Raw genomic sequence first — 12,473 nt, forward strand, 5'->3', positions numbered from 1 at the left:
CTTCAGTCGCTATATCCGATCACTCACTCGCTCATATCACCTGCACCTCAATAACATTGCAAGAATTCAACCTTTTCTTACATTTGACACTGCAAAAATTCTTCCTATTGCTCTTATTCATTCTGATCTGGAGTACTGCAATGCTCTAATTGGTATCCTTACTAAAGTCTCTATTTTCAAATCCATCCTGAATGCCGCAACCACGGTCATATTTCTGTCCAGTCTCTACACCGATACCTCCCCCAATAATTGCACTGTGTACCAACCTTTCACTAAGTACAATATAAACGTATCACTTTCACCCACAAAGTTCTGAACTGCCCTACTGTCACGCAATGTGCGGGAAAGACTAAGTGCACAACAAAGGGAAGAGGGGGAGGAAGCCCAAACACTAGGGAATGGGGAAGTGGAGACCCCTAGGCAGTTCTGACCACACCCTGGCTCCCCTAACGTCCTTAAATAGGTTCCGCACCTATCGCCGAGCAGGAAACCTAATTCCTGACTGCCCCTGGCGATAGCCCCTACATAGGGAATGGATGGGGTGAGCACTAGTCAGCCCCCACTGCAGCTAAAGACAAACAGGTAAACAGACAGAGAAGACACCAGAGAGATCACGCCAACTAATCCTCCAAGGGAACTTCAAGAAGACACTAGGCGACTACTAGTACTTCAAGTCTGGACAGAGGAAAATAGAGCTATCATCAGCGACTCTCTGGAGACACTGAAGGTATTTAAACATCCAGCAAGGGTGTGTCAATTAGCAGCAGAAGGTGGAGGTCACTGCTAGGTCCTAGAGGGAAAAGGATATCACAACATTACAGAGATGAAAAGATCAAGAAGGTTCCTGCAGAGCCAAGCGCAATAACCTTCTACAGTTGGATCCAGAACGACTGTTTGTCACACCTGACACACACATGAAACCTACATCTACTCCCTCATCTCAGTCTACCACCCTACCTGTGCTCTCTGTTCCACTAATGACTTAAAACTAACATCCTCTATAATCCAAACCTCCCACTCACATCCCCAGGACTTCTCTTGTGCTGCACCAGTTCTCTGGAATGTACTACCGCCGACCATCCAGTTAGTTCCAAGTATCCACAGTTTTAAGTGTGCTCTAAAAATAAACTTCTTTAGACTGGCCTATCACCTCACTAATCTAATTATTCCATGTTCTCCCTAATTTTTCCTCAGAATTTGGTTCCTCCTATCATCTGCTTCCACACCCTCCATGCACTCAGTAGCGTTTTGAATCTATACTTTTACAGATACTGACTGATGACCGGTTCATGCAGCATTATTTTCATACCCTTATCTTTTATATTTATGACTGGACTATGCACTACAACCAATTTTTTTACTTTTTCCTCATAGATTGTAAGTTTGCAAACAGGGTCCTCAGTTCTTTTGGTATTTGTGGAATTATGTGTTACTCTGTAATGTCTTATATTGTTTGTAAATGTTCGCTCTGGGGTGTAAACTGCTGTGGAATATATTGGAGCTAAATAAATACAATAATTATTATTAGACAACCCCTTTAATGGTATGTTCACATGGAGCCAAATGGCTCTGGAAACTTTTTATCAGAAACCACATAAATATCCGCTGCTCCAAAATTTGCACCAAATTGTACAGATTTGGGTGCTTGTATGTCTGAGGATTTGCTGCTGTTTAAAACAAAAAAGAACTCAGCATGCTCCTGTGGAAGTCAATGGAAAACAGTCAAACACTTTAGCTGAGCTCTTATAATGGGGAAACATTAGCATTTCATACATCACAATGCCAGGCGATTTTAGGTTTGAAGTCTACAGAATTGTGATGGCAGCTTTAGACTATAAGGGTATGTGCCCACAATCAGGAGCTGCCTGCGGCCTCAACGCTGCGGGATAACTGCGCGGCTTCCGCCCTCATTATGCAAATGTGCAGCGCAATTTTTTTTCACATGCAGACTTTCCTCATTAATGTTAATCTAGGGGGAAAGTCCACTAGCGGACCCACAAGAGAAATTTCCATGCTGCGGGTCTGAAAGATGCGCCGCATGTCAGTTTCCGTGGGTGATCCGCAGGAGCACAGAGATGCATAGTGGGCATGGAATTTCTAGAAATCCCATCCACTATACTGCAGCATCTGGACAATGTGGGTTTAATGCTGCATAAAACGCAGCTTCAAACCCGCAGCGGCTCCTGACCGTGGGCACATACTTTAAATCAGGATGGGTACAATATAAGTAAAGCTATATATAAGTAAAGTAAATATAAGTAAAGCAATATGAAGCAATATAACCAATCTAACCATTTTTTTCTCCTGTTGGTTTCATATGGAAACTGAGAAATAAAAAGTCTTCAGTATGAACTCAAGGGCAAATGTAAGTATGAAAATACTACAACGGTTGAAAGAATCGAGGCAGTATATAACTTTGGAGTTGCAGGAACTCTAAAGCTTTTTCACTTTGATTCTACTTTTTTTTTTTCAACTTTTAGGCTATATTCACACATGTTGGGTTTTTCAGCGTTTTTTGCTGCAGATTTTTATGCAAATTTTGAGCTGCATTTTGCAATACCAGCAAAGTCTATGAGAAACCAGAATTCTCTGTTCACACATCTTATTTTTTTTTGCGTATTTTGTGCCTTGGTTGGGCTTTTGGAAAATAGAGCATGTCACTTCTTTCAGTGTTTTTTCACCCATAGGAAGTAATGGGTGGTGAAAAAAACGCTGAAAAAACGGATCAAAAACGCACCAAAATTTGCATTAGCGTTTTTTCAGTGTTTTTGATGGCAAAATAAAATGAAGTTCTTTTTTTTCACAGAACTTTATGTACATGCATAAAAAGAGACAGAAGGATAGTGAAAAAAATGCTGAAAAAACGCACAAAAAATGCATAAAAAAATACAGCAAGACCTGCGTTTTTGACGCAGCTGATTTCCTGCCAAAGATTAGGTTTTGCTGCAGATTTGTGATGCTGAAAAACCCAACATGTGTGAACATAGCCTTAATGTGAATAACCCTTTAACCCATCACCTCTGCAGCCCATTTTCATTTTTATGTTTGCATTTTTTTTCCTCCCTTTCTTCCAAGAGCCATAAACTTTTCATATTTCCACTGACATAGCCGTATAAGGGCTTGCTTTTTTCCCGAACAAGTTGTAGGTTTGATTGACACAATTCATTTTACCATACAGTACTAAAAAATGGGGGGAAAAATTCCAAGTGGGATGAAATGCTGAAAAAATGCAATTCTGCCATTGTTTTTTGGGGGTTTTGGTTTAACAGTATTCCTTGTATGGTAAACATGTAGCTTGATTCTCCAGATCAGTATGATTACAGCAATACCAAACTTGTTTAGATTTTATTATTTAAATGGAGAAAAAAAATCAGAAATTTTAAAAAAAATGGTTTGTGTCACAATTTTCCAAAATGTTTTTATTTTTCCATCAATGAGCTGTGTGAGGGCTTTGTTTTTTTGTACGGTCAAGTGATAGTTTTATTAAATTTGGAGTACATAAGATGTTTGCTTTCATAGCTTTTTATTGGTATTAAAAAAAAATTCTCTACACAGAGTTTTCCATATGGGTTAATTTTATATTTTCATTGATTGGACTTTTATGGATGAAGTGATACCAAATATGTTTTTTTATTTCTTTACGTTTAAAGAGAGAAAATGGGGTGATTTTAATATTTATATATTTTTAAAAACTTTTTTTTTTCATTTTTTACTAAAATTTTTAGTCTACCTTGGGGACTTGAACCTGCGATCATCCAGTACACTGTAATACAAATGTAATGCAGTACATTGTGAACATCACAGTCTCTAATGAATCTCAGCATGTGGCTGCTATGATAACTCCTTAGTGCCCCACAACCATTAGCTTTAAATGGCAATGTCAGATATTCACAGCGGCATCTAATTGGTTAACAGCAGCGATAAGAGCTCATCTCTGGCTGCTGCTGTTAGAGTCAAATGCCGGCTATGTAACGTGTGTGGAGGGAGTACATGGTGATCCCAGTGCTGACATACATATACAGGAGCTTCTCACTAAATTAGAATATCATCAAAAAGTTAATTTATTTCAGTTCTTCAATACAAAAAGTGAAACTCATATATTATATAGAGTCATTACAGAGTGATCTATTTCAAGTGTTTATTTCTGTTAATATTGATGATTATAGCTTACAGCCAATGAAAACACAAATGTCATTATCTTGGTAAATTAGAATAATTAACAAAAAACACCTGCAAAGGTTTCTGAAGCATTGAAAAAGGTCCCTTAGTCTGTTTCAGTAGGCTCCACAATCATGGAGAAGACTGCTGACTTGACAGATGTCCAGAAGGTAGTCATTGACACACTCCACAAGGAGGGTAAGCCGCTGTTCACAGAGTGCTGTATCCAAGCATATTAATGGAAAGTTGAGTGGAATGAAAAAATGTGGTAGAAAAAGGTGCACAAGCAACCGGGATAACCGCAGCCCTGAAAGGATTGTTAAGAAAAGGCCATTCAAAAATTTGGGGGAGATTCACAAGGAGTGGACTGCTGCTGGAGGTCATTGCTTCAAGAGCCATCACACACAGAGGTATCCAGGACATGGACTACAAGTGTCGCATTCCTTGTGTCAAGCCACTCATGACCAATAGACAATGCCAGAAGCGTCTTACCAGGGCCAAGGAGAAAAAGACCTGGACTGTTGCTCAGTGCTCCAAGGTATTGTTTTCAGATTAAACTAAATTTTGCATTTTACTTGGAAATCAAGGTCCCAGAGTCTGGAGGAAGAGTGTAGAGGCCACAATCCAAGCTGCTTGAGGTCTAGTGTGAAGTTTCCACAATCAGTGATGGTTTGGGGAGCCATGTCATCTGCTGGTGTAGGTCCACTGTGTTTTATCAAGACCAAAGTCAGCGCAGCCGTGTACATGGAAATTTTAGAGCACTTCATGCTTCCATCTGCCGACAAGCTTTTTGGAGATGGAAATTTCATTCTCTAGCAGGACTTGGCACCTGTCCACACTGCCAAAAGTACCAATACCTGGTTTAAAAACAACAGTATCACTGTGCTTGATTGGCCAGCAAACTCGCCTGACCTTAACCCCATAGAGAGTCTATGGGGTATTGTCAAGAGGAAGATGAGAGACACCAGACCCAACAATGCAGACGAGCTGAAGGCTGCTATCAAAGCACCTCAGCAGTGCCACAGGCTGATCGCCTCCATGCCACGCCGCATTGATGCAGTAATTGCTGCATAAGGAGCCCTGACCAAGTATTGAGTGCATTTACTGAACATACATTTCAGTAGGCCAACATTTCGGATTTTAAAATAATTTTTCAAGCTGGTGTTATTAAGTATTCTAATTTACTGAGATAATGACTTTTGTGTTTTCATTGGCTGTAAGCCATAATCATCAACATTAACAGAAATAACCACTGTGTGTAATGACTCTATATAATATGAGTTTCACTTTTTGTATTGAAGAACTGAAATAAATTAACTTTTTGATGATATTCTAATTTTGTGAGAAGCACCTATATGTCATTTTGCTGTTAGGGGTTAAAGAAGCACTTCCATCAAAGTTTTTATCCTCTTAATATATTGCAATCATATTATATGGCACTGTGTACTTACAATTGCTCATTTTGCTTTTCTACCCAGCTAATTCTTCTCTTTTCTCTGCTCTATGTAGAAACAGGAAGTTTCCTGTCTCTGCATTTATCATTCCCCTCTTCAATTCCTTACCCAGCTGCTCCCTCCTCCTCCCTGCTGTTGACTTTTGCAGTGACTGATGAGCCATACAGGAAAAATGTACCTCCTGTTTCTACATAGAGCTTAGAAGGATTCAGCTAGTCAGGTTTTAATCATGTAATGTCATAGGCCTACTGGAAAAGAGAAGAATTAGCTGAGTAGAAAGGCAAAATGAGCAATTGTAAGTACACAGTGCTGTATAATATGGTGTCCTCAATACATTAAGAGGATGAAAATTTTGATGGGAGGAGTGCTTCTTTAAGGAGTTGTCTTGCTTTTACTAACACTGTCTATGCCTTATTTTGGTGCATGGATGTCATTAAGGTGTCCCCACACCAGACCACTTCCCCAGAGTTAGAGAAGCAGGCCTTACAGCGAATATCTGATTTAAACCAAGGTTTTCTTTGTGACACAACTACTTAAACTGTGTGCATGTCACAACCTAGTAAAATTTCTAATATTTCCTATTGGAGGAAAAATTGCATGCAGTTGCAATTATTTCACAATACCCATTTAAGACAGAAATTTCTGCAATAAACACACAAGTCGTGGGCTTTCTTGTTTCCACATACAGAATTAGAATAAACTCATGAAACTGTTTGAGCCACTTGTTATTTTATTATGGAAAATTGCACATGGACTCCAAGCTCTGTCCTAGGACCCTTAGTCTTCTCCATCTATACCTTTGACATGGGATAACGCATAAAGTCTCCCTTATACACCAGTCAGAGGCTTCTCATACAGCCAAATCAGGTCTCTTGCTTTGCACTGAGGAGGGACAACACACCCAAACACGTGTCTGCAAAAAAGATTCTGGTTTGGCTTTTATCCTAACTCATGTGGCAAGGCTCATTAAAGGGTTGATAGTAACTTTTAGGATTGCTACTTCCCATAGGTGGCACTAGAGTTGAAGTTCTCCTCCTCTCTGAAGAGACAATTTGCATATTAAATTTCCCAGAGGAGCATTGCATGTCCTAAAAGTTTCCTTACACTGCAATGTCAGGCATGTATCTCAAAAGGAGAGATGTTACCCATAATGCTACGTTCACACGTTGCATTTTTGCTTCATTTTTTTATGCAAATTAAAAACTGCCTTTTAGAGTACCAGCAAAAGCTATGAGATTTCAGAAATCTCATGCACCCGCTTGTTTTTCCTCCTGAATAAATTGGAAAACTGTTGTGTTTTTTAAAACTGCAGCATGTCAATTCTTTACAGCATTTTTTTCACACATAGAAAGCAATGAGCAATTGCAAAGATGTAGCAAAAACGCTGCTCTCAGTATTTTTAACGTTTTGGTGAAAAAAAAAACACAAGTACAGCAGGGTGTGGAACTTATTTATTTTGGTGATTTTCACAAGTATAAACCATAATATCTTGGTATCCCCACATGAACATGGCTGTTGGTATTTTTTTTATTGTAATATAATTTGCACTTTTTTTTATAGCAATCTTTTTGTTTCTCCTTACTCCAAGTGCAGTTTAATTAAGGGGTTATGAGTGATAATTAAATTAGTTATATGCGTTAAAGGAAACACTGCACTACGAATTCAATGTCCAACTAATGTGTAAAACTAAAACAATGCCTCACAAATTCAACTTCCCCCTGCAGTTTTTACGTTTGCAATTGTGTATTTTTTCATGAACTCATATAACCTTAGTTCACTGCCGCGCTTCATACATGAATCCAGCTTTTTTTGATCAGAATAGTCAGTATTTTTTCAGACATAAAAAAACTTTTTCCCCTAAATAATTTGATCAAATGTCCCTTTTGCATTGGTAGCCTAATACCTTGCATTGTTTATGCTTGCATGGTCGAAGCAAAGCTGAACTTTGGGATCCTGAAAAATGCAGCAAAAGCAAGCCAAGAGATCAGGTTTTGGCGGCAGAAATAAATGTAGCAAAAAAAGCATGTGAACATAGCTTTAGACTCCATATATCTCAAACTAATCTCCCAATACCTTCCCACACTTAATCTCTGGTCTTTACAAGACTTCCTTTTCTCCTCCACTCTCGTATGTTACTTTCCCAATTGCCTCCAAGACATCTCCCAAGAATCCCCATCCTCTGGAATTCAGTAGTTCAACACGTCCGATTATTTCCCATTATTGGAAGCTTCAGACTCAACCTGGCAACACATCTCTTCAGGAAAGTCTGCAGCCTACAATAATCCTGCAGATTTTAAGCCCATAAGGGCAGGACCCTCTTCCCCTCTGTACCAGTCTGTCAGTTTGTATACTTTATTTTATGTATGTAAAATGTATGTAATCTTTTTCACATATACAGCAAATGGAAATTAATGGTGCTTTAAAAATAAATAATATGTGTAACAACCTATGGCTAATATATCCATTTCAACAGAATTATTAAATAAAAGAATATTAGTATCAAGAATATATCCAAAAACTAGAGCATGGGAAATCACTTTTTAATTTAGATGGCTAGATGTGCCGAACACCCACATTCATTTAATTTTCGGAAGCGCTTCCATATCCTGGAACCAAATACTAATCAATGAACAGGTTCAGTGATCGGTATGTTGTTTGTAGACTGCACAAAGATTTTTCTGGGGTTAAAGCACTGTCTACAAATCTTTTGTGATTACAGGTTATACCATGTGTGAATTATGCCTTATACAGTTGGGGTTCCCACAATTGCTCATCCACCTTTCTTAAACCATTTTGTGTCTGTATTGCTGTGATTATTTATACCCCTTGTTTTTATTAACTGTATTTAATAAAGCTTATTATGTTTTAATAATTGGAATCACGATTTCTGCCCTGGCACATATTGTTTTTTATTGTTTTCTTAATTTATACAGCGACTTCTGGGGCACTTACATTCACTGAGATTACAAATTTCGGCAACTTATCATCTACAAATGCCTATTCTTTTATCCAACACCAAATGTACTAATTTCACAAGTTTTTGTAAAGAATATACCAGAATTATTTTTATCTCATTGTATGACAATATTCAGCTGACTAAAAAGTTTCTTTAGCAAGTCCACCTCAGCACTTCCTATTACACCAAGTTCCATTATGCAAAACCATCCAGTGTCACTTCTGTTTTTTTCCCTGAAAGTTTTACCACAAGATAGAATAACGTCTTACACACTATCTTTCCATTTTTCATGTATGTGTTATTGTGGTAAAGAAAAATAGAAAAGAGACAACTATCTATTTTATCTGACATCCAGTAGGGAGTAATACTCCCCAAAGTAGACCAATATCTGAATAATTTATATAGAATGAATCTGTAGAAGCTACAGTACAGACCAAAAGTTTGGACACACCTTCTCATTTAAAGATTTTTCTGTATTTTCATGACTATGAAAATTGTACATTCACACTGAAGGCATCAAAACTATGAATTAACACATGTGGAATTATATACTTAACAAAAAAGTGTGAAACAACTGAAAATATGTCCCAACCCCATTTATAAGGCAAGAAATCCCACTTATTAAACCTGACAGGGCACACCTGTGAAGTGAAAACCATTTCCGGTGACTACCGCTTGAAGCTCATCAAGAGAATGCCAAGAGTGTGCAAAGCAGTCATCAAAGTAAAAGGTGGCTACTTTGAAGAACCTAGAATATAAGACATATTTTCAGTTGTTTCACACTTTTTTGTTAAGTATATAATTCCACATGTGTTAATTCATAGTTTTGATGCCTTCAGTGTGAATGTACAATTTTCATAGTCATGAAAATACAGAAAAATCTTTAAATAAGAAGGTGTGTCCAAACTTTTGGTCTGTACTGTATTTAAACAGTGATTGTTATATAGAATGGGACTAATGTGCCGCATCGTAGCAGAACACAATCTGCTGGAACTCTATTTGACCACACGTCACATAATGATATCATAGTAACATCTATAATGTAACACAAGTCATATGGGATCATCACAAGCACCAAATTATATGCAGAAATTTCGGCAACTTCAAAGTTCATCCCATACATGTGAATGGAGATGTTTGTACAGCAGGTAGATGGATTTCTCCAAACCTCCTTAAGATGTATGAGACAAGTATACAAATGTACAATCATGCTTGAAAGATTGTGAACCCTTCAGAATTTTCCATATTTTTGCATAAATTTGACCTAAAATCACATCAGATTTTCACAGAAGTCCGAAAGTAGATAACGAGAATCTCATAAAACAAATGAGTCAAAAATGTTTTAAATGAGGAAAATGATACAATATCACATGTCTGTAAGTGGCAAAAGCATGTGAACCTTTACTATCAACAGATAATTTGAAGGTAAAATTAGAATCTGGTGATTTCAACCAATTGGATGACAATCGGGTGTGAGTTTTATTGTTTAGTGTCTAAAGAGTTTTGACTCCACCAATCAACAGTCAGACAGACTGTGTACAAATGGAGGAAATTTAAGACAATTATTAGCCTCCTCAGTAGTGATAGACCAACAATTATCATTCTTAAACCAAGGTGTTTAATACTCTGCAAGGTTACAGAGGTACCCAAGGTAACTTCTAAGCAAATAAAGGCCTCTCTCACATTAGTTAATAGAACATTGATGCCAAATGCAATTTACTAAAGATTAACTGGACAAGCCAAAATACTATTGGAAAAATGTTTTGTGACAAATGAGACTAAAATAGAGATTTTTTGTTTAAATGAGAAGTGTTATATTTGGAGAAAGAAAAACACTGCATTATAACATAAAAATATCATATCATCTGTAAAACATGGTGGTGGTAGTGTCATGGTTTGGGCATGTTTTGTTGCATCTGGCCAGAATAGGTTGTAATCATTGATGAACCAAGGAATTCAGAATTATACCAGCAAATTCTAAAGTAAAATGTCAGGACATTTGTCCAGTAGCTGAATCTCAAGAGAAGGTAGGTTATGCAGCAAGGCAACGACCCAAAGCAAACAGGTCAAGAGAAGAGAATGGTTAAAGAAGAATAAAGTTAAAGTTTTTGGAATATTTCACTGCCTTTGAGAATTCCCAAGAATTCGGGAAGTATGGCAGACAGTGGGTCACGTTTGAAAAGACACATTTGTCATCCATTTCTATTGTTAGACTCAAAATTCCCCTCCATCATTATCACCAGAGTGGACTGGATAGACATACTATTAGATAAAGAAAAAACAACCAAAACTTCTTTAATTTACAGGAGACATTTATAGCAGCTCAGCTATTGACAATGAGGCAGGCAATACATTCTCTTTTTCATTGTACCGACAGGTGCATGAGGAAATACGTAGCTGGCGGTTTGCCAATCTGGTTAAATTAATTTTTTCTATCTTATAATTTGTTGATAATTACTAATATCTATTTTAATACTAGAGGTTAGGACCGTCCTGAGTAGGGTCACCTTGACATGGTGGGACTGCTTTTACAATTTTTTTTATCAAAACAATGTTAACTAAGTACCCTATGTTATTTACTTACTGGAGGGTATTTGCTCATTTTGTTTTTATCTAAGGTTTTAATTACTAATATCTGACTAACACTTGATTTAATTGCCTCATCCTACATGTGGTGCTTCTGTACATATTGTTCTGGATCAGATGCATAGGAGATAGGAAGAGTCAAGGGTTGGGGTGTTATTTGTTTTGGATTGTAACTCTAAAATGGTCATTGTATCCTAGCTTTATTGGTATGTGCGGAAAGAGGCCAGCAACTACAAGAATTGTTGTACTGTAATAAATGAAGTTATGAAAATGAAAAAAAAAATACCTGTTTGGCAGTAATTCGATGTAGAGAAACAAGGCTTTGAAGCCACATGTAAATGAAACTGACAGAGCATTTGGGGCTGATTCCCTTGGAGTGCATTGACATGCCCCCAGTACCCTTCCAGGCTAATTTGCGTATGGCTTAAAGCTTGATTTCTCAGCTCTAGCCCACTGAATTACTATAGAACAGTACTGGGACCTTCACAGCAATACCACTAGTTTGATTAGTAAAATCATCCTGACAGGTTCCCTTTAAAGAATTGGTAACATTACTCCAAAACACACTCCAACACAGTATAGTTTCCAAATAAATGTCCCAACTCATCCACCAAAAATAGACATATTCTTATATATAATTAGTGAAGTATGACAGTGCCATACCAAGAAATGATCGATCTAATGTCCACACTGTTGTAGCCACTTAACACTTATTCGACCACGGTGAGAACACCTCAAGCAGCCTGTAATTGAGAAGCATTCATACCAATACCAGACCCTACTGAATGACTCTTGAGTTGGAATAGAGGGATATGTCTTGGCGGTAAAATGTACTTTTCAGTTGGCTGTTCACTATGGGCTTTCAGTAATAGATGATGTCACTTGTATAGGCCAAAAAGAAAGACTAAATAATTAAATATGAACCATTTTTCTACACAATTTTTATACAAAAACTAGTATTTTACAGGTAAATGAATTACGACTAGTCCAAATTCACAGTTATTTTCTAGTGTACTACATATTTAAATGATGTGGTAACAGAATAGAATAATATACTGTATCCCAAAATGTAGTGTAAATGGCTAATTGCTCTGTAGATACAATAGTGGCGGGGTAAATAGTAGTTAGATACTTTTTTTTTACTTCTATACATTTGTGTACCAAAAACACAGATTCCAATACACATTGATTAGTTATTGGCCTAAAGCTTTTCTCTCCAACCTCCTATACTCATGAGACACACTTGTTTCAGCCTGTCATGCATAGGTATTCATTGAGAGTGGTGTTAGCCACTGGTAGACATCTCTGGTGGGTACTTA

At 37.4% G+C, this 12,473-nt stretch overlaps 1 protein-coding gene across 1 annotated transcript in view; it reads right to left on the bottom strand.

Annotated features, from left to right (window-relative positions):
* Nucleotides 1-12,473, bottom strand: part of RAB31 (RAB31, member RAS oncogene family) — an 82,225-nt gene that overhangs the window by 38,448 nt on the left and 31,304 nt on the right. The gene's annotated exons all lie outside the window — the stretch shown is intronic.

This window comes from Phyllobates terribilis, unplaced genomic scaffold (assembly GCF_046119375.1).
Source record: "Phyllobates terribilis strain yellow unplaced genomic scaffold, ASM4611937v1 Scaffold_4__5_contigs__length_816908805, whole genome shotgun sequence".
In the NCBI taxonomy this organism is placed as follows: Eukaryota; Metazoa; Chordata; class Amphibia; order Anura; family Dendrobatidae; genus Phyllobates; species Phyllobates terribilis.